Here is a 22653-nt window from a genome sequence, read left to right on the forward strand (position 1 = left end):
CCTTTCTACAGCCGCAGGCGTGATTCCAGGATGATATGTTGCCTTCCTGGTGCCAGGGTCAAGGATGTCACTTAGCGGCTGCAGAACATTCTGGGCGGGGTGGGAGGGTGAACAGCCAGAGGTCGTGGTCCATATCGGTACCAACGGCATAGGTAGAAAGAGGGATGAGGTCCTACAGGCAGGGTTTAAGGAGTTAGGAAAGAGATAAACAAGCAGGACCTCAAGGGTAGTAATCTCCGGATTACTCCCAGTGCCACTCGCTAGTGAGTATAGAAATAGGAGGATGGAGCAGATGAATGTGTGGCTGGAGAGATGGTGCAGGAGGGAGGGCTTTAGATTCCCGGGGCATTGGGACCGGTTCTGGGGGAGGTGGGACATGAACAAGCCGGACGGGTTACATTTCAACAGGGCCGGGACCAATATCCTTGCGGGGAGATAGTGCTGTTGCAGAAGGTTTAAACTAACTTGGCAGGGGGATGAGAACCTGAGAGGAGATTCAGAAGGGAGAGTAACAAAGCTGGAAGTGCAAGGCAGAAAAGTAGTAAGTGAAATTGGAACGCAGCGGAAACAAAGGCCAGCAGCAAATAAGGTCAAAATAGGACAAAATTTTAAAAAGGCGAAATTAAATGCACTTTATCTGAATTCACGCAGCATTCGCAACAAGGTAGATGAGTTGACAACACCAATAAAAGTAAATGGGTATAGGAACATATTTTTGAGCAATGAGGGAGCAACGTTTTTGCAGGAGTGAGTGAACGAGTGAGTGAACGAGTGAGTGAGCAAGTGCTTGAGTGAGTGAGTGAGAGAGGGAATGCGTGCTTGCCTGAATGAGTGAGTGTGCGAGTAGTTGAGTGATTTAGTGAAGTGCGTGAGGTGAGTCGTTGAGATGAGTGAGCGAATTAGGTGAGTGAGGGAGGTGAGTATGGAGCGAGCGAGGGCGGTGAGCGAGTAAGCGAGGACGGTAAGTGCACGAGCGAGGGTTGTGAGCGAGAAATTGATGGCGGTGTGTGGTGTGTGAGTGAGTGAATGAGTGAGGGTGGTGAACGAGGGAGTGAATGAGTGAGGGTGGTGAACGAGGGAGTGAATGAGTGAGTGAACAGTGAAGCTAATGCCGTTTTGAAGGTTGAGGCAAGGGGAGGCCAGGAAGGATGGGGCTTGTAGTTTGTGTGGGGGAGGCTGAACACCGAGAGAGGAAGAGAACAAGGTGGGGAATGGGGGAAATGGGAGGAAAAGGAAAGAGAAACCAACAAAAAGAATGAGCCACAGGATTGCAATCCTTTAAGTAAAGAGAAAGCCAATCAGTAAATGCCTACGGCCACACTAGTCTGAAAACGCCCAATCTCGTCTGATCTCGGAAGCTGAGCAGAGTCAGGCCTGGTTAGTACTTGGATGGGAGACCGCCTGGGAATACCAGGTGCAGTCGGCTTTTGCTGCCGCCACAGGCTGCTCTCAGCTACACACATTCACACTGCTGTTAATCACCAAGCCTCCCTGCCAGCTCCTGCACTCTCTCACTCTCTCTCTTTTTTCCCATTTCTTTGCTGCACATTCTCCTGCTGCCAGACAAAGGGAAGGGGATCGAGACAGAGTGAAAAATACACAAGACTAAGCTGGTGAAAAAACACACACAAAGCAGGAAGCCTTTGAGTAAAGTGAACCAAAGCAGCCAATCGCCTATTGCCACACTGCTCTGAAAGTACCCGATCCTGTCTGATCTCGGACGTTAAGCAGAGTCCGGCCTGGTTAGTATTTGTTTGGGAGACTGCCTGGGAATACCAGGGGCAGGAGGCCTTTCTTCTGAGCAGAGGTTCCACCAGGACCACTCGGCTCCAGACCTCATGACAGCCTTGGTTCAAACATGGACAAAGGAGCTGAATTCCAGAGGTGAGGTGAGAGTGACTGCCCTTGACATCAAGGCAGCATTTGACTGAGTGTGGCACCAAGGAGCCCTAGTTAAATTGAAGTCAATGGGAATCAGGGGGAAAACTCTCCAGTGGCTGGAGTCATACTTAGCACAAAGGAAGATGGTAGTGGTTGTTGGAGGCCAATCATCTCAGCCCCAGGGCATTGTTGCAGGAGTTCCTCAGGGCAGTGTCCAAGGCCCAACTATCTTCAGCTGCTTCATCAATGACCTTCCCTCCATCATAAGGTCAGAAGAGGCGATATTCGCTGTTGATTGCACAGTGTTCAGTTCCATTCGCAACCCCTCAGATAATGAAGCAGTTCGAACCCGCAAGAAGCAAGACCTGGACAACATCCAGGCTTGGGCTGATAAGTGGCAAGTAACATTCGTGCCAGACAAGTGCCAGGCAATGACCATCTCCAACAAGAGAGAATCTAACCACCTCCCCTTGACATTTAACGGCATTACCATCACCAAATCCCCCATCTTCAACATCCTGGGGGTCACCATTGACCAGAAACTTAACTGGACCTGAACGTAAATACTGTGGCTACAAGAGCAGGCTGGAGGCTGGGTATTCTGTGACTAGTGACTCACCTCCTAACTCCCCAAAGCCAGTGAGTGAGCAAGCGAGGGCAGTGAGCGAGAGAGTTGAGTGATGGATGTGAGTGAGGAAGGGAGGTGAGGTAGGTAAGCGAGGACGCGACGGGAGCGGACCTGGTGGAGCACCGGAGGGTGCTGAGCTGGCAAAATAAAAGCCCAGGATTGAGGGCCTACAATCACTGCCGGCAGTGGAGGGTGGAGCTTTCACTCACTGGGATTGACGGACAGGGAACGAAAATCAATGGGATTGGTGGAGGGGTGACTCTACTCTCACCGGGTGACCCTACTCTCACTGCGATTGGTGGAGGGGTGACCCTACTCTCACTGGGATTGGTGGAGGGGTGACCCTACTCTCACTAGGATTGGTGGAGGGGTGACCCTACTCTCACTGGGATTGGTGGAGGGGTGACCCTACTCTCACTGGGATTGGTGGAGGGGTGACCCTACTCTCACTGCGATTGGTGGAGGGGTGACCCTACTCTCACTGGGATTGGTGGAGGGGTGACCCTCCTCTCACTGGGATTGGTGGAGGGGTGACCCTACTCTCACTGGGATTGGTGGAGGGGTGACCCTACTCTCACTGGGATTGGTGGAGGGGTGACCCTACTCTCACCGGGATTGGTGGAGGGGTGACCCTACTCTCACCGGGATTGGTGGAGGGGTGACCCTCCTCTCACTGGGATTGGTGGAGGGGTGACCCTACTCTCACCGGGATTGGTGGAGGGGTGACCCTCCTCTCACTGGGATTGGTGGAGGGGTGACCCTACTCTCACCGGGATTGGTGGAGGGGTGACCCTACTCTCACCGGGATTGGTGGAGGGGTGACCCTCCTCTCACTGGGATTGGTGGAGGGGTGACCCTACTCTCACCGGGATTGGTGGAGGGGTGACCCTACTCTCACCGGGATTGGTGGAGGGGTGACCCTACTCTCACCGGGATTGGTGGAGGGGTGACCCTACTCTCACTGGGATTGGTGGAGGGGTGACCCTACTCTCACTGGGATTGGTGGAGGGGTGACCCTACTCTCACTGGGATTGGTGGAGTGGTGACCCTACTCTCACTGGGATTGGTGGAGGGGTGACCCTACTCTCACTAGGATTGGTGGAGGGGTGACCCTACTCTCACCGGGATTGGTGGAGGGGTGACACTACTCTCACTGGGATTGGTGGAGGGGTGACCCTACTCTCACTGGGATTGGTGGAGGGGTGACCCTACTCTCACTGGGATTGGTGGAGGGGTGACCCTACTCTCACTGGGATTGGTGGAGGGGTGACCCTACTCTCACTGGGATTGGTGGATCTTCTCGAGCAGTCGGTGGGAATCGAGACAGAAACCCAGGAGTGAGGTCACGGGACAGCAGGTAGGTGATTGGCTGGTATGTATTACAGCTTCTTTCTCCCCCTGAGTTGGCGAATTGGGTAAAATTAAATTAAAAGCTGGGAGTGTAAAACTGCTGTTAGTTTATTAAATTTAATAACTTCAATTAGTTTATTAACTCGACTAATAAAACTAGAAATAAACAGGGGAAGAAGCTGATTGGCTCGTAGCTGGTGAGTGTTTCTTTTTCTGTTGACTGTTTTTTTAAGGTTTAATTTATTTTTGTTAAGTTTAGTAAACAATCTAATTCATAAATGGAGACATGGCAGGGCAGCTCAGACCCGTCGAATACACGGCCTGTGCCATGTGGGAACTCCAGGACGCTTCCCGTGTCCTGGACAACCACCGGTGCAGGAAGTGTCGTCAGCTGGAGGAGCTCGAGCTCCGGGTTTCGGAGTTTGAGCAGCAGCTGGAGTCACTGCAGTGGATCCACGAGGCTGAGAGCTGCATGGATAGAACGTTTCAGGAGGTGGTCACCCCGCAGCTTAAGAGAGTGCAGACGGAGAGGGACTGGGTGACCGCCAGACAGACAAGGAGGACCAGGCAGGTAGTGCAGGAGTCCCCCGAGGGCATCTCACTCTGGTGATGGAGAGGGTTCCTCTGGGGAGTGCAGCCAGACCCAAGACCAGAGCACCATGGGTGGCTCAGCTGTACAGGGGGGAGGAGAGAGGTCAGGAGACCAATAGTGATCGGGGATTCTGTCGTTAGGGGAACAGACAGGCCTTTCTACAGCCGCAGGCGTGATTCCAGGATGATATGTTGCCTTCCTGGTGCCAGGGTCAAGGATGTCACTGAGCGGCTGCAGAACATTCTGGGCGGGGGGTGGGAGGGTGAACAGCCAGAGGTCGTGGTCCATATCGGTACCAACGGCATAGGTAGAAAGAGGGATGAGGTCCTACAGGCAGGGTTTAAGGAGTTAGGAAAGAGATTAACAAGCAGGACCTCAAGGGTAGTAATCCCCAGATTACTCCCAGTGCCACTCGCTAGTGAGTATAGAAATAGGAGGATGGAGCAGATGAATGTGTGGCTGGAGAGATGGTGCAGGAGGGAGGGCTTTAGATTCCCGGGGCATTGGGACCGGTTCTGGGGGAGGTGGGACATGAACAAGCCGGACGGGTTACATTTCAACAGGGCCGGGACCAATATCCTTGCGGGGAGATAGTGCTGTTGCAAAAGGTTTAAACTAACTTGGCAGGGGGATGAGAACCTGAGAGGAGATTCAGAAGGGAGAGTAACAAAGCTGGAAGTGCAAGGCAGAAAAGTAGTAAGTGAAATTGGAACGCAGCGGAAACAAAGGCCAGCAGCAAATAAGGTCAAAATAGGACAAAATTTTAAAAAGGCGAAATTAAATGCACTTTATCTGAATTCACGCAGCATTCGCAACAAGGTAGATGAGTTGACAACACCAATAAAAGTAAATGGGTATAGGAACATATTTTTGAGCAATGAGGGAGCAACGTTTTTGCAGGAGTGAGTGAACGAGTGAGTGAACGAGTGAGTGAGCAAGTGCTTGAGTGAGTGAGTGAGAGAGGGAATGCGTGCTTGCCTGAATGAGTGAGTGTGCGAGTAGTTGAGTGATTTAGTGAAGTGCGTGAGGTGAGTCGTTGAGATGAGTGAGCGAATTAGGTGAGTGAGGGAGGTGAGTATGGAGCGAGCGAGGGCGGTGAGCGAGTAAGCGAGGAAGGTAAGTGCACGAGCGAGGGTTGTGAGCGAGAAATTGATGGCGGTGTGTGGTGTGTGAGTGAGTGAATGAGTGAGGGTGGTGAACGAGGGAGTGAATGAGTGAGGGTGGTGAACGAGGGAGTGAATGAGTGAGGGTGGTGAACGAGGGAGTGAATGAGTGAGTGAACAGTGAAGCTAATGCCGTTTTGAAGGTTGAGGCAAGGGGAGGCCAGGAAGGATGGGGCTTGTAGTTTGTGTGGGGGAGGCTGAACACCGAGAGAGGAAGAGAACAAGGTGGGGAATGGGGGAAATGGGAGGAAAAGGAAAGAGAAACCAACAAAAAGAATGAGCCACAGGATTGCAATCCTTTAAGTAAAGAGAAAGCCAATCAGTAAATGCCTACGGCCACACTAGTCTGAAAACGCCCGATCTCGTCTGATCTCGGAAGCTGAGCAGAGTCAGGCCTGGTTAGTACTTGGATGGGAGACCGCCTGGGAATACCAGGTGCAGTCGGCTTTTGCTGCCGCCACAGGCTGCTCTCAGCTACACACATTCACACTGCTGTTAATCACCAAGCCTCCCTGCCAGCTCCTGCACTCTCTCACTCTCTCTCTTTTTTCCCATTTCTTTGCTGCACATTCTCCTGCTGCCAGACAAAGGGAAGGGGATCGAGACAGAGTGAAAAATACACAAGACTAAGCTGGTGAAAAAACACACACAAAGCAGGAAGCCTTTGAGTAAAGTGAACCAAAGCAGCCAATCGCCTATTGCCACACTGCTCTGAAAGTACCCGATCCTGTCTGATCTCGGACGTTAAGCAGAGTCCGGCCTGGTTAGTATTTGTTTGGGAGACTGCCTGGGAATACCAGGGGCAGGAGGCCTTTCTTCTGAGCAGAGGTTCCACCAGGACCACTCGGCTCCAGACCTCATGACAGCCTTGGTTCAAACATGGACAAAGGAGCTGAATTCCAGAGGTGAGGTGAGAGTGACTGCCCTTGACATCAAGGCAGCATTTGACTGAGTGTGGCACCAAGGAGCCCTAGTTAAATTGAAGTCAATGGGAATCAGGGGGAAAACTCTCCAGTGGCTGGAGTCATACTTAGCACAAAGGAAGATGGTAGTGGTTGTTGGAGGCCAATCATCTCAGTCCCAGGGCATTGTTGCAGGAGTTCCTCAGGGCAGTGTCCAAGGCCCAACTATCTTCAGCTGCTTCATCAATGACCTTCCCTCCATCATAAGGTCAGAAGAGGCGATATTCGCTGTTGATTGCACAGTGTTCAGTTCCATTCGCAACCCCTCAGATAATGAAGCAGTTCGAACCCGCAAGAAGCAAGACCTGGACAACATCCAGGCTTGGGCTGATAAGTGGCAAGTAACATTCGTGCCAGACAAGTGCCAGGCAATGACCATCTCCAACAAGAGAGAATCTAACCACCTCCCCTTGACATTTAACGGCATTACCATCACCAAATCCCCCATCTTCAACATCCTGGGGGTCACCATTGACCAGAAACTTAACTGGACCTGAACGTAAATACTGTGGCTACAAGAGCAGGCTGGAGGCTGGGTATTCTGTGACTAGTGACTCACCTCCTAACTCCCCAAAGCCAGTGAGTGAGCAAGCGAGGGCAGTGAGCGAGAGAGTTGAGTGATGGATGTGAGTGAGGAAGGGAGGTGAGGTAGGTAAGCGAGGACGCGGCGGGAGCGGACCTGGTGGAGCACCGGAGGGTGCTGAGCTGGCAAAATAAAAGCCCAGGATTGAGGGCCTACAATCACTGCCGGCAGTGGAGGGTGGAGCTTTCACTCACTGGGATTGACGGACAGGGAACGAAAATCAATGGGATTGGTGGAGGGGTGACCCTACTCTCACCGGGATTGGTGGAGGGGTGACCCTGCTCTCACTGGGATTGGTGGAGGGGTGACTCTACTCTCACCGGGATTGGTGGAGGGGTGACCCTGCTCTCACTGGGATTGGTGGAGGGGTGACTCTACTCTCACTGGGATTGGTGGAGGGGTGACCCTACTCTCACTGGGATTGGTGGAGGGGTGACCCTACTCTCACTGGGATTGGTGGAGGGGTGACTCTACTCTCACCGGGAATGGTGGAGGGGTGACCCTACTCTCACTGGGATTGGTGGAGGGGTGACCCTACTCTCACTGGGATTGGTGGAGGGGTGACCCTACTCTCACTGGGATTGGTGGAGGGGTGACTCTACTCTCACTGGGATTGGTGGAGGGGTGACCCTACTCTCACTGGGATTGGTGGAGGGGTGACCCTACTCTCACTGGGATTGGTGGAGGGGTGACCCTACTCTCACTGGGATTGGTGGAGGGATGACTCTACTCTCACTGGGATTGGTGGAGGGGTGACCCTACTCTCACTGGGATTGGTGGAGGGATGACTCTACTCTCACTGGGATTGGTGGAGGGGTGACCCTACTCTCACTGGGATTGGTGGAGGGGTGACCCTGCTCTCACTGGGATTGGTGGAGGGGTGACCCTACTCTCACTGGGATTGGTGGAGGGGTGACCCTACTCTCACTGGGATTGGTGGAGGGGTGACCCTGCTCTCACTGGGATTGGTGGAGGGGTGACCCTGCTCTCACTGGGATTGGTGGAGGTGTGACCCTACTCTCACTGGGATTGGTGGAGGTGTGACCCTGCTCTCACTGGGATTGGTGGAGGGGTGACCCTGCTCTCACTGGGATTGGTGGAGGGGTGACCCTACTCTCACTGGGATTTGTGGAGGGATGACCCTACTCTCAATGGGATTGGTGGAGGGGTGACCCTACTCTCACTGGGATTGGTGGAGGGGTGACTCTACTCTCACTGGGATTGGTGGAGGGGTGACCCTACTCTCACTGGGATTGGTGGATCTTCTCGAGCAGTCGGTGGGAATCGAGACAGAAACCCAGGAGTGAGGTCACGGGACAGCAGGTCGGTGATTGGCTGGTATGTGTTACAGCTTCTTTCTCCCCCTGAGTTGGCGAATTGGGTAAAATTAAATTAAAAGCTGGGAGTGTAAAACTGCTGTTAGTTTATTAAATTTAATAACTTCAATTAGTTTATTAACTCGACTAATAAAACTCGAAATAAACAGGGGAAGAAGCTGATTGGCTCGTAGCTGGTGAGTGTTTCTTTTTCTGTTGACTGTTTTTTTAAGGTTTAATTTATTTTTGTTAAGTTTAGTAAACAATCTAATTCATAAATGGAGACATGGCAGGGCAGCTCAGACCCGTCGAATATACGGCCTGTGCCATGTGGGAACTCCAGGACGCTTCCCGTGTCCTGGACAACCACCGGTGCAGGAAGTGTCGTCAGCTGGAGGAGCTCGAGCTCCGGGTTTTGGAGTTTGAGCAGCAGCTGGAGGCACTGCAGTGGATCCACGAGGCTGAGAGCTGCATGGATAGAACGTTTCAGGAGGTGGTCACCCCGCAGCTTAAGAGAGTGCAGGCAGAGAGGGACTGGGTGACCGCCAGACAGACAAGGAGGACCAGGCATAGGAACATAGGAACGGGAGTAGGCCATTCAGCCCCTCGTGCCTGCTCCGCCATTTGATAAGATCATGGCTGATGTGTGATCTAACTCCATATACCTGCCTTTGGCCCATATCCCTTAATACCTTTGGCTGACAAAAAGCTATCTATCTCACATTTAAATTTAGCAATTGAGCTAGTATCAATTGCTGTTTACGGAAGAGAGTTCCAAACTTCTACCAGCCTTTGTGTGTAGAAATGTTTTCTAATCTCGCTCCTGAAAGGTCTGGCTCTAATTTTTAGACTGTGCCCCCTACTCCTAAAATCCCCAACCAGCGGAAATAGTTTCTCTCTATCCACCCTATCTGTTCCGCTTAATATCTTATAAACTTCGATCAGATCACCCCTTAACCTTCTAAACTCCAGAGAATACAACCCCAATTTGTGTAATCTCTCCTCGTAACTTAACCCTTGAAGTCCGGGTATCATTCTAGTAAACCTACGCTGCACTCCCTCCAAGGCCAATATGTCCTTCCGAAGGTGCGGTGCCCAGAACTGCTCACAGTACTCCAGGTGCGGTCTAACCAGGGTTTTGTATAGCTGCAGCATAACTTCTGCCCCCTTGTACTCTGGTCCTCTCGATATAAAGGCCAGCATTCCATTAGCCTTAGTGATTATTTTCTGCACCTGTTCATGACACTTCAATGATCTATGTACCTGAACCCCGAAGTCCCTTTGGACATCCACTGTTTTTAACTTTTTACCATTTAGAAAGTACCCTGTTCTATCCTTTTTTGATCCAAAGTGGATGACCTCACATTTGTCTACATTGAATTCCATTTGCCACAGTTTTGCCCATTCACCTAATCTATCAATATTGCTTTGTAATTTTATGTTTTCATCTACACTGCTTACAATGCCACCAATCTTTGTGTCATCGGCAAACTTAGATATGAGACTTTCTATGCCTTCATCTAAGTCGTTAATAAATATTGTGAATAATTGAGGCCCCAAGACAGATCCCTGCGGGACTCCACTAGTCACATCCTGCCAATGTGAGTACTTACCCATTATCCCTACTCTCTGTCGACTTTCGCTCAGCCAACTTCCTAACCAAGTCCGTACTTTTCCTTGCAGGTAGTGCAGGAGTCCCCCGAGGGCATCTCACTCTCTAACCGGTATTCAGTGAATACTGGTGATGGAGAGGGTTCCTCTGGGGAGCGGAGCCAGACCCAAGACCAGAGCACCATGGGTGGCTCAGCTGTACAGGGGGGAGGAGAAATGTCAGGAGAGCAATAGTGATAGGGGATTCTATAGTTAGGGGAACAGACAGTTATGTTGCCTTCCTGGTGCCAGGGTCAAGGATGTCACTGAACGGCTGCAGAACATTCTGCGGGGGGGGAGGGTGAACAGCCAGAGGTCATGGTCCATATCGGTAACAATGACATAGGTAGAAAGAGGGATGAGGTCCTGCAGGCAGAGTTTAAGGAGTTAAGGGTAGTAATCCCCGGATTACTCCCAGTAAATATAGAAATAGGAGGATGGAGCAGATGAATGTGTGGCTGGAGAGATGGTGCAGGAGGGAGGGCTTTAGATTCTCGGGGCATTGGGACCTAATCTGGGGGAGGTGGGACCTGTACAAGCCGGACGGGTTGCGCCTCAACAGGGCCGGGACCAATATCCTTGCGGGGAGATAGTGCTGTTGCAGAAGGTTTAAACTAACTTGGCAGGGGGATGGGAACCTGAGAGGAGATTCAGAAGGGAGAGTAACAAAGCTGGAAGTGGAAGGCAGAAAAGTAGTAAGTGAAATTGGAAGGCAGCGGAAACAAAGGCCAGCAGCAAATAAGGTCAAAATAGGAAAAAATGTTAAAAAGGCGAAATTAAAGGCACTTTATCTGAGTGCTCGCAGCATTTGCAACAAGGTAGATGAGTTGACGGCACCAATAAAAGTAAATGGGTGTGATCTAGTACCATTACAGAGACCTGGCTGCAGGGTGACCAAGGCTGGGAACTGAATATTCAGGGATATTTGACATGTAGGAAGGACAGGCAAAAAGGAAAAGGAGGTGGGGCAGCGCTGTTAATAAAGGATGAGATCAGTACAATAGTGAGAAAGGATCTTGGCTCAGAAGATCAAGATGTAGAATCAGTTTGGGTGGAGCTAAGAAACAGCAAGGGGCAGAAAACATTGGTGGGAGTTGTTTATAGGGCACCAAACAGTAGTGGTAATGTAGGGCACGGTATAAAGCAGGACATTAGAAGAGCATGTAATATGGGTAATACAGTAATCATGGGGGATTTTAATCTACATATAGATTGGGCAAACCAAATTAGCACTAATACTGTGGAGGACAAATTCCTGGAATGTATACGAGGTGGTTTTCTAGATCAGGATGTTGAGGAACCAACTAGGGAAGAGGTTATTTTAGATCTAGTATTGTGCAATGAGAAAGGGTTAATTAATGATCTTGTTATAACGGAGCTCTTAGGGAAGAGTGACCATAATATGATAGAATTCTTCATTAAGTTTGAAAGTGATGTAGTTCAATCCGAAACTAGGGCCTTAAATCTAAACAAAGGAAACTACGAAGGTACGAGGTACAAGTTGGCTGTGGTTGATTGGGGAACGCCAATAAAAGGTATGATGGTAGACAGGCAATGGCCAGCATTTAAAGAATTAATACATAACTTTAAAGCACAAAAACACAACAGGAAAAGTGGTCCAACCGCAGCTCACAAGAGAAATTAAAGATAGTATTAAATCAAAGGAAGAGGCAGATAAAGTTGCCAGAAAAAGCAGTAAGCCTGAGGTTTGGGAGCATTTTAGAATTCAGCAAAGGAGGACCAAGAAATTAATAAAGAAAGGGAAAATAGAATGAGAGTAAACTAGCGAGAAACATAAAAACGGACTGTAAAAGCTTCTATAGGTATGTAAAAAGGAAAAGACTGGTGAAGGCAAATGTGGGTCCCTTACACACAGAGACGGGAGAATTTATAATGGGGAATAAGGACATGTCAGAGAAATTAAACAAATACTTTGTGTCTTTCTTTACGGAAATATTAGGGAACCAAGGATCTGGCGAGAATGAGGAACTGAAGGAAATTAGTATTAGTAAAAAAATAGAGCTAGAGAAATTAATGGGACTGAAAGTAGATAAATCCCAAGGACCTGATGATCTGCATCCCAGGGTTTTGAAAGAGGTGGCTATGGAGATAGTGGATGCATTAGTTGTCATCTTCCAAAATTCTGTAGATTCTGGAGTGGTTTCTGCAGATTGGAGGGTAGCAAATGTAACCGCACTATTTAAGAAAGGAGGGAGAGAGAAAACAGGGAACTACAGACCTGTTAGCCTTACATCAGTTGTAGGGAAAATGCTAGAATCTATTATAAGGGATGTGATAACAGGACACTTAGAAAATAATAATAGGATTTGGCAGAGTCAGCATGGATTTATTAAAGGGAAATCACGTTTGACAAACCGACTGGAGTTCTTTGAGGATGTAACTAGTAGAATAGATAAGGGGGAACCAGTGGATGTGGTGTATTTGGATTTTCAAAAGGCTTTCGATAATATCCCACACAGGAGGTTGATGAACAAAGTTAGAGCACATTGAATTGGGGGTAATATATTGACATGGATTGAGAATTGGTTAACAGACAGAAAACAGAGAGTAGGAATAAACATGTCTTTTTCAGGTTGGCAGACTGTGACTAGTGGGGTATCGCAGGGATCGGTGCTTGGGCCCCAGCTAATCACAATCTATATTAATGATTTGGATGAGGGGACCAAATGTAATATTTCCAAGTTTGCTAATAACACAAAACTAGGTGGGAATGTGAGTTGTGATGAGGATGCAAAGATGCTTCAAGGAGATATAGACAGGCTAAGTGAGTGGGCAAATACATGGCAGATGGTATATAATGTGGAAAATGTGAAGTTATCCACTTTGGTAGGAAAACAGAAATGCAGATTATTTTTTAAATGGTGATAGATTGGGAAATGTTGATGTTCAAAGGGACCTGGGTGTCCTTGTACATGAGTCACTGAAAGCTAACATGCAGGTGCAGCAAGCAGTTAGGAAGGCAAATGGTATGTTGGCCTTTATTACAAGAGGATTTGAGTACAGTAGTAAAGGTGTCTTACTGTAATTATACGGGGCCTTGGTGAGACCGCACCTGGAATATTGTGTACAATTTTGCTCTCCTTACCTAAGGAAGGATATACTTGCCATAGAGGGAGTACAATGAAGGTTCACCAGACTGATTCCTGGGATGCCAGGATTGTCGTATGAGGAGAGATTGAGTAGACTAGACCTGTATTCTCTGGAGTTTAGAACAATGAGAGGTGATCTCATTGAAACATGCAAAATTCTTACAGGGCTCGACAGTGTAGATTCAAAGAGGATGTTTCCCCTGGCTGGGGAGTCTAGAACCAGGGGTCACAGTCTCAGAATAAGGGGTCGGCCATGTAGGACTGAGATGAGGAGAAATTTCTTATGTTCTTATGGTGAGTGGGCGAGCGAGGGTGAGTGAGCAAGTGAGCAAGGACGGTTAGTGAGCAAGCAAGGGAAATGTGCGAGTGTGCGAGGGAGGCAGTTGAGTAAGTGAGCGAGCGAGGGAGGTGAGTGAGTGAGCGACAGCGGTGACTGAGCAAGGTGAGAGCCAATGAGGTTGAATGAGCGAGCGAGCAAGGGCAGAAAGCGAGTGAACGAGGGAGATGTGCTAGTGAGGGCAGTGAGTGAGCGAGCGAGGGTGGTGAGTGTGCCTGTGAGGGCAGTGAGTGAGCGAAGGAGGTGAGTGAGCGAGGTGAGAGCCATCGAGGGTGATGAGTGAGCGAGGGCGGTGAGTGAGCGATTGAGGGAGCTGAGTGAGCGAGGGCAGTGAGGAAGTGACCGAGTGAGGGAGGTGAGCGAGTGACCAACCGAGCAAGGGAAGTGAGCAAGTGAGTGAGAGATCAGACATGTTCCCAACATGGACTCCTCCTAGAGTAGGTCCAAAGAAGGGAGCAAGTACTTTATATTGAGAGCACTTCCAGTGTATGGGAAAGGACAGGCAGGCCCCTGAGCTTCACTCACAGAGGTTCTCAATGGTTCTGATGTAGTTGTTGCTGAGGTTGAGGGAGTCCAGTTTCTGCAGCGGCTCCAGGTTCTCCATTTTATGAATGAGGTTTTGATGCAGGAAGAGGCAGCGTAGCTCGGTCTGAGCATCCAGGTTCCCGATCCTGGACAGGCCGTTGCACTCCAGCCACAGGCACCTCAGGCCAGTGTACTCCTCCAGGTTCTCAATGCAGGAGAAACCTACACCAGACACATGGGAAAAAGCAGGAAGTGTTCATCAAACACGCACAACTGGTGTGACTAGAAAACACTGGCTGCAATTTAAACCTGAATTGTGTAGTGCGCCGTCACACCTTCAACGTGTCGGCAGCTTCCTACTGCTTGGATTAAATGGATTATTGTCATTAGACTGGAGAGAAACCTACCCGTCCTCAAATACTTCCATTTATTCAGACATCTTTGACCAGCTGCTCTTTCCTCAGTTAACCAACCTTCTATAGCTAAAAAAAATACCTTTATAACAGATAGAAAAACTTCAATCATTCACAAAATAATGAAGCAAACCCATCAAATTGCCCAAGCAGGGGGTGGGAAATCTGTCCAATGGACATGGCCTCGGGCTCAAGTTTCGCTCCGTTCCGAAGTTTGCTTTCTCCTGCTGGCCCATTCCCTCCAGTTATTTTTGGGACCTTGTACATGGAACTCACCTCCTCCCCCCACTGCCATCGGCTGTTCAAACTCATACTGTACATTTCAATTCATTGGAGTTCCAATGTGCCCAGTAAAGGAATCTCCCAGTGATACTTTGCATAGTGTGCCCATGTACACACAGTGCTTAACACTCTATCCAATGGGTGCCTTTTGCACTGTGCTAATGGGACAATAAAGTTTTCTTTTGTTCTTGTTTATATGGAGCACAAGTAAAGAGCAATGGCAACAGCAGCAATGGAGGGCCCAGAGCCAGGATCCTCCAGTCCTCCGACTCTGGCCCAGTTCCATGGCTGGAGACTGTAGCTAGATAAAGTCTCCAAGAAAGTTATGCTACGGCCTGGTGTGGACCCTTGGGCCAATGGTGCCCATGGAGGGGGTGGGGCTGTACTTACACTTCAAAATAGAAATCAAAATTCATACTTTGAGAGTTAACTAAGAAAAGTAACCCCCTTGCCTAGATTTTGCTGTGATCTGAGTTTTGTTGGACTGCACAATTTGGGTGAAATTGCTCTACTCTGAGTGACGGAGTCAGTGCTTAGGAAAAAGGATCAGGAGGAGGCCATTCAGCCCCTCGAGCCTGTGATGCCATTCAATTAGGTCATGGCTGATCTCGATCTTAACTCCCTCTACCCACCTTAGTTCTCCGTACCCCTTAATACTCTTGCCTAACAAAAATCTATCAATCACCATTTTGACAATTTCAATTGACCCCCAGCCTCAACAGATTTTTGGGGGAGAGATTTCCAGATTTCCAATCCCCTTTGTGTGAAGAAACACTTCCTGACATCACCCCTGGATGGCCTAGCTCTATTTTAAGGTTATGCCCCCTTGTTCTGGACTCTCCCACCAGAGGAAATAGTTTCTCTCGATCCACCCTATCAAATCCTTTATTCACTCTTACAGGTATGGGTCACCCGTCCCCATTATGTGGCGTGGGGTCCAGGTCACCCGAGATCGGCAGACGTACAGCCCATTCCGCTGCACTTCCACCATCGGAGGAGGTCCAATAGAAGTTTGCTCCCAGTGGGTTGTTGTCAGCCTCACCTTTAGAACCAGTGCACGCTGCTCATCATCCTGAACAACAGGGATATGGCTGCTGGCTCCACACCACATCTTTCTATGGCTGGATTGGAAGGTACAGGGACATCTATTCCAGGAGATGAGTGATATTGGTACCTGGGGTCCTTTGGACATAGTCTATTGAGACCCCAGTGAGAAAGGGCCACGGTCACTTTGGCCTTTCACAAATTCATTCAATTTCAGCAAAGTCCCAATGTGAGTTAAGGGAGTGTCGTGTACGACAGACATCCAATCCGCTCTCTCGATGGCTCTAAACGCTCAGACATGGAACGGAGGGATTTACTCCACCCCCCTATCGAAGGGCTGCTCGACCGTGATTCAGTGAGGCTGTAGTCAATGTGTAGAAATAACCCACAAGCCAATGCACTGAGAGTTAGGGTGACCCTGGATTGGGCAGCAGTGCGAAGCTTCCGAATCTCTGTGCTGACCAGCTGTTCAGTTTCAGCTGCCCAGCAGTAGGGCTGTTCACCCTTGGGGGCCTGACCTGTGCATAGATATCTGGACTTAGGTAAGTGTGTCTGTCTGGGGAGAGTGGGGAGTGTGTGGGTAAGTGGGTAGTGTGTGGGGAGAATGTGGGTAAGTGGGGAGTGTCTGGGGAGATTGTGTGTCAGTGGGGAGAGTGTGTGTCAGTGGGGAGTGTCTGGGGAGAGTGTGTGTCAGTGGGGAGTGTCTGGGGAGAGTGTGTGTCAGTGGGGAGTGTCTGGGGAGAGTGTGTGTCAGTGGGGAGTGTCTGGGGAGAGTGTGTGTCAGTGGGGAGTGTCTGGGGAGAGTGTGTGTCAGTGGGGAGTGTCTGGGCAGAGTGTGGGTAAGTGGGGAGTGTCTGGGGAGAGTGTGTGTCAGTGGGGAGTGTCTGGGGAGAGAGTGTGTGTCAGTGGGGAGTCTGGGGAGAGTGTGGGTAAGTGGGGAGTGTCTGGGGAGAGTGTGGGTAAGTGGGGAGTGTCTGGGGAGAGTGTGGGTAAGTGGGGAGTGTCTGGGCAGAGTGTGGGTAAGTGGGGAGTGTCTGGGGAGAGTGTGGGTAAGTGGGGAGTGTCTGGGGAGAGTGTGTGTCAGTGGGGAGTGTATGGGGAGAGTGTGTGTCAGTGGGGAGTGTCTGGGGAGAGTGTGTGTCAGTGGGGAGTGTCTGGGGAGAGTGTGTGTCAGTGGGGAGTGTGTGGGGAGAGTGTGGGTAAGTGGGGAGTGTCTGGGGAGAGTGTGGGTAAGTGGGGAGTGTCTGGGGAGAGTGTGGGTAAGTGGGGAGTGTCTGGGGAGAGTGTGGGTAAGTGGGGAGTGTCTGGGGAGAGTGTGGTTGTCAGTGGGGAGTGTCTGGGGAGAGTGTGTGTCAGTGGGGAGTGTCCTGGGGAGAGTGTTGTGTCAGTGGGGAGTGTCTGGGGAGAGTGTGTGTCAGTGGGGAGTGTCTGGGGAGAGTGTGTGTCAGTGGGGAGTGTGTGTGGGGAGAGTGTGTGTCAGTGGGGAGTGTCTGTGTGATGGATCTCTCGCTCCCCCTCTCATCTCTCTCTCTCTCTCTTGTCCTCTCTCTCTCTCTCTCTCTCTCACTCCCTCGCTCCCCCTCTCTCTCTCACTCCCCCTCTCTCTCTCTCTTGTCCTCTCTCTCTCCCACTCCCTCTCTCTCTCTCTGTCTGCCTCTCTCTCTCTTGTCCCTCTCTCTCTCTCTCCCACTCTCTCTCTCTCCCACTCCCTCTCTCTCTCTCACTCTCTCTCTCTCTCTCCCACTCCCTCGCTCCCTCTCTCTCACTCTCTCTCTGTCTGCCTCTCTCTCTCTTGTCCTCTCTCTCTCTCTCTCCCTCTCTCTCTCTCACTCTCTCTCTCTCTCCCACTCCCTCGCTCCCCACTCCCTCGCTCCCTCTCTCTCACTCTCTCTCTCTCTCTGTCTCTCTCTCTCTCTCTCTCTTGTCCTCTCTCTCTCTCTCCCCCCTCTCTCTCTCGTCCCTCTCTCTCACTCTCTCTCACTCTCTCTCTGTCTCTCTTGTCCTCTCTCTCACTCTCTCTCTGTCTCTCTCTCTCTCTCTTGTCCTCTCTCTCTCTCTCCCACTCTCTCTCGCTCTCACTCCATCTCTCACTTTGTTTCCTTGCAGCAATTCAGGGCCGTGAGCTGTTTTTCTCCCTGTTCGGAAACACCCACATCTGCATCGGGTCTGAATTGGGCAAATGTGACTCGAATTGGGGTTTGGACTTGGGCCTGAGAGAGGAGAAAAGGCTGCTCCCGATTATCTGTATTTTGAGGCATGAGGGAACAACGTTTTCGGAGTGAGGGAACAACGTTTTCGGAGGAGTGAGTGAAGACGGGAGTGAGTGAACGAGCGAGTGAGCGAGTGCTTCAGTGATTGAGAGTGAGTGTGTGTGCATGAGGCGAGTGTGTGAGGTGAGAGCGCTTGAGTGAGTGAGTGAGGGAACGTGTGCTTGCCTGATTGAGTGAGTGATCGAGTGTGCGAGTCGTTGAGTGATTTAGTGAAGTAACTGCGTGAGGTGTGTCCATGAGATGAGTGAGCAAATGACATGAGCGAGGGAGGTGAGTGTGGGAGCGAGGGAGGTGAGTGTGGGAGCGAGGGAGGTGAGTGTGGGAGCGAGGGAGGTGAGTGTGGGAGCGAGGGAGGTGAGTGTGGGAGCGAGGGAGGTGAGTGTGGGAGCGAGGGAGGTGAGTGTGGGAGCGAGGGAGGTGAGTGTGGGAGCGAGGGAGGGAGGCGAGTGTGGGAGCGAGCGATGGCGGCGAGTGTGCGAGCGAGGGCGGCGAGTGTGGGAGCGAGGGCGGCGAGTGTGGGAGCGAGGGAGGGAGGTGAGTGTGGGAGCGAGGGAGGGAGGCGAGTGTGGGAGCGAGGGAGGGAGGCGAGTGTGGGGAGCGAGCGAGGGCGGCGAGTGTGGGAGCGAGGGAGGGCGGCGAGTGTGGGAGCGAGGGAGGGCGGCGAGTGTGGGAGCGAGGGAGGGAGGCGAGTGTGGGAGCGAGGGAGGGAGGCGAGTGTGGGAGCGAGGGAGGGAGGTGAGTGTGGGAGCGAGCGAGGGCGGCGAGTGTGGGAGCGAGGGAGGGCGGCGAGTGTGGGAGCGAGGGAGGGAGGCGAGTGTGGGAGCGAGCGAGGGCGGCGAGTGTGGGAGCGAGGGAGGGAGGCGAGTGTGGGAGCGAGGGAGGGAGGTGAGTGTGGGAGCGAGCGAGGGCGGCGAGTGTGGGAGCGAGGGAGGGCGGCGAGTGTGGGAGCGAGGGAGGGAGGCGAGTGTGGGAGCGAGGGAGGGCGGCGAGTGTGGGAGCGAGGGAGGGAGGCGAGTGTGGGAGCGAGGGAGGGAGGTGAGTGTGGGAGCGAGCGAGGGCGGCGAGTGTGGGAGCGAGGGAGGGCGGCGAGTGTGGGAGCGAGGGAGGGAGGCGAGTGTGGGAGCGAGCGAGGGCGGCGAGTGTGGGAGCGAGGGAGGCGAGTGTGGGAGCGAGCGAGGGCGGCGAGTGTGGGAGCGAGGGAGGGAGGCGAGTGTGGGAGCGAGCGAGGGCGGCGAGTGTGGGAGCGAGGGAGGGAGGTGAGTGTGGGAGCGAGGGCGGCGAGTGTGGGAGCGAGGGAGGGAGGCGAGTGTGGGAGCGAGCGAGGGCGGCGAGTGTGGGAGCGAGGGAGGGAGGCGAGTGTGGGAGCGAGGGAGGGAGGTGAGTGTGGGAGCGAGGGAGGCGAGTGTGGGAGCGAGGGAGGCGAGTGTGGGAGCGAGCGAGGGCGGCGAGTGTGCGAGCGAGGGCGGCGAGTGGGAGCGAGGGAGGCGAGTGTGGGAGCGAGGGCGGCGAGTGTGGGAGAGAGGGAGGGAGGCGAGTGTGGGAGCGAGGGAGGGAGGTGAGTGTGGGAGCGAGGGAGGGAGGCGAGTGTGGGAGCGAGCGAGGGCGGCGAGTGTGGGAGCGAGGGAGGGAGGTGAGTGTGGGAGCGAGGGAGGGAGGTGAGTGTGGGAGCGAGGGAGGGAGGTGAGTGTGGGAGCGAGGGAGGCGAGTGTGGGAGCGAGCGAGGGCGGCGAGTGTGCGAGCGAGGGCGGCGAGTGGGAGCGAGGGAGGCGAGTGTGGGAGCGAGGGAGGGAGGCGAGTGTGGGAGCGAGGGCGGCGAGTGTGGGAGCGAGGGCGGCGAGTGTGCGAGCGAGGGCGGCGAGTGTGGGAGAGAGGGCGGCGAGTGTGGGAGCGAGGGCGGCGAGTGTGCGAGCGAGGGCGGCGAGTGTGGGAGAGAGGGCGGCGAGTGTGCGAGCGAGGGCGGCGAGTGGGAGCGAGGGCGGCGAGTGGGAGCGAGGGAGGCGAGTGTGCGAGCGAGGGCGGCGAGTGGGAGCGAGGGAGGCGAGTGTGGGAGCGAGGGAGGGAGGCGAGTGTGGGAGCGAGGGCGGCGAGTGTGCGAGCGAGGGCGGCGAGTGTGGGAGAGAGGGCGGCGAGTGTGCGAGCGAGGGCGGCGAGTGGGAGCGAGGGCGGCGAGTGTGCGAGCGAGGGCGGCGAGTGTGGGAGAGAGGGCGGCGAGTGTGCGAGCGAGGGCGGCGAGTGGGAGCGAGGGAGGCGAGTGGGAGCGAGGGAGGCGAGTGTGCGAGCGAGGGCGGCGAGTGGGAGCGAGGGAGGCGAGTGTGGGAGCGAGGGAGGGAGGCGAGTGTGGGAGCGAGGGCGGCGAGTGTGGGAGCGAGGGAGGGAGGCGAGTGTGGGAGCGAGGGAGGGAGGCGAGTGTGGGAGCGAGGGAGGGAGGCGAGTGTGGGAGCGAGCGAGGGCGGCGAGTGTGCGAGCGAGGGCGGCGAGTGTGCGAGCGAGGGCGGCGAGTGTGGGAGCGAGGGCGGCGAGTGTGCGAGCGAGGGCGGCGAGTGTGCGAGCGAGGGCGGCGAGTGTGCGAGCGAGGGCGGCGAGTGTGGGAGCGAGGGAGGGAGGTGAGTGTGGGAGCGAGGGAGGCGAGTGTGCGAACGAGGGAGGCGAGTGTGGGAATGAGCGAGGGCGGCGAGTGTGGGAGCGAGGGAGGGAGGTGAGTGTGGGAGCGAGGGAGGGAGGTGAGTGTGGGAGCGAGGGAGGCGAGTGTGCGAACGAGGGAGGCGAGTGTGGGAATGAGCGAGGGCGGCGAGTGTGGGAGCGAGGGCGGCGAGTGTGGGAATGAGCGAGGGCGGCGAGTGTGGGAGCGAGGGAGGGCGGCGAGTAAGAAATTGATGGCTGTGAGTGAGGATGTGTGTGAGTGAGTAATTGAGTGAGTTTGTGAGTGAACGAGGGAGTGAGTGAGTGAGTTTGTGAGTGAACGAGGGAGTGAATGAGTGAGGGTGGTGAACGAGTGAGTGAATGAGTGAGTTTGTGAGTGAACGAGTGAGTGAATGAGTGAGTTTGTGAGTGAACGAGTGAGTGAATGAGTGAGTTTGTGAGTGAATGAGTGAGTGAACGAGTGAGTTTGTGAGTGAATGAGTGAGTGAACGAGTGAGTAAGTTAGTGTGGGCAGTGAGTGACTGAGTGAGGGAACGAGTAAGTGAGTGAGGGAGGTGAGCGAGGGAGTGAATGAGTGAGTGAACGGTGAAGCTAATGCCGTTTTGAAGGTTGAGGCAAGGGGAGACCAGGAAGGATGGGGCTTGTCGTTTGTGTGGGGGAGGCTGAACACCGAGAGAGGAAGAGAACAAGGTGGGGAATGGGGGAAATGGGAGGCAAAGGAAAGAGAAAGCAACAAAAAGAATGAGCCACAGGATTGCAATATCTTTAAGTAAAGAGAAAGCCAATCAGTAAACACCTACGGCCACACTAGTCTGAAAACGCCTGATCTCGGAAGCTGAGCAGAGTCAGGCCTGGTTAGTACTTGGATGGGAGACCGCCTGGGAATACCAGGTGCAGTCGGCTTTTGCTGCCGCCACAGGCTGCTCTCAGCTACACACATTCACACTGCTGTTAATCACCAAGCCTCCCTGCCAGCTCCTGCACTCTCTCACTCTCTCTCTTTTTTCCCATTTCTTTGCTGCACATTCTCCTGCTGCCAGACAAAGGGAAGGGGATCGAGACAGAGTGAAAAATACACAAGAAACTAAGCTGGTGAAAAAACACACACAAAGCAGGAAGCCTTTGAGTGGAGTGGGAGAACCGTCACCACATGGACTGCAGCGGTTCAAGAAGGCGGCTCACCACCACCTTTTCAAGGGCAATTAGTGATGGGCAATAAATGCCGGCCTCGCCAGCGACACCCACATCCCGTGAACGAATAAAAAAACAAAAGCAGCCTATCGCCTATTGCCACACTGCTCTGAGACTGCCTGTGAATACCAGGGGCAGTCGGCTTTTCTTCTGACCAGAGGCTGTGAGCTGTTCTGCATCTTCTCACTGCCTTCATTTTTCACTCGCTCTCTCTTGCTTCATTTCCTTGCAGTGAGGGCGGTGAGCGAGCAAACGAGGTAGTGAGTGAGGGTGGTGAGCAAGCGAGCGAGGGCGCTGGTGAGTGAGTGAGCGAGGGAGGTGAGTGAGTGAGCGAGGGAGGCGAGGGAGGTGAGGGGGGAGGCGAGGGAGGTGAGGGAGCGAGCGAGGGAGGTGAGGGAGCGAGCGAGGGAGGTGAGGGAGCGAGCGAGGGAGGTGAGGGAGCGAGCGAGGGAGGTGAGGGAGCGAGCGAGGGAGGTGAGGGAGCGAGCGAGGGAGGTGAGGGAGCGAGCGAGGGAGGTGAGGGAGCGAGCGAGGGAGGTGAGGGAGCGAGCGAGGGAGGTGAGGGAGCGAGCGAGGGAGGTGAGGGAGCGAGCGAGGGAGGTGAGGGAGCGAGCGAGGGAGGTGAGGGAGCGAGCGAGGGAGGTGAGGGAGCGAGCGAGGGAGGTGAGGGAGCGAGCGAGGGAGGTGAGGGAGCGAGCGAGGGAGGTGAGGGAGCG

General features: G+C 53.2%; 5 pseudogenes; all 5 read left to right on the top strand.

Moving 5' to 3' along the window:
• Nucleotides 1–1307: 1307 nt before the first annotated feature.
• On the top strand, nucleotides 1308–1426 carry LOC137333892 (5S ribosomal RNA; annotated as a pseudogene).
• A 246-nt stretch (nucleotides 1427–1672) lies between these two features.
• LOC137333894 (5S ribosomal RNA) lies at nucleotides 1673–1791 on the top strand (annotated as a pseudogene).
• A 4151-nt stretch (nucleotides 1792–5942) lies between these two features.
• LOC137333883 (5S ribosomal RNA) lies at nucleotides 5943–6061 on the top strand (annotated as a pseudogene).
• A 246-nt stretch (nucleotides 6062–6307) lies between these two features.
• On the top strand, nucleotides 6308–6426 carry LOC137333880 (5S ribosomal RNA; annotated as a pseudogene).
• A 15114-nt stretch (nucleotides 6427–21540) lies between these two features.
• LOC137333882 (5S ribosomal RNA) lies at nucleotides 21541–21649 on the top strand (annotated as a pseudogene).
• The last annotated feature ends 1004 nt before the right edge of the window (nucleotides 21650–22653 follow it).

This window comes from Heptranchias perlo, chromosome 16, assembly GCF_035084215.1.
Source record: "Heptranchias perlo isolate sHepPer1 chromosome 16, sHepPer1.hap1, whole genome shotgun sequence".
Lineage (NCBI taxonomy): Eukaryota > Metazoa > Chordata > Chondrichthyes > Hexanchiformes > Hexanchidae > Heptranchias > Heptranchias perlo.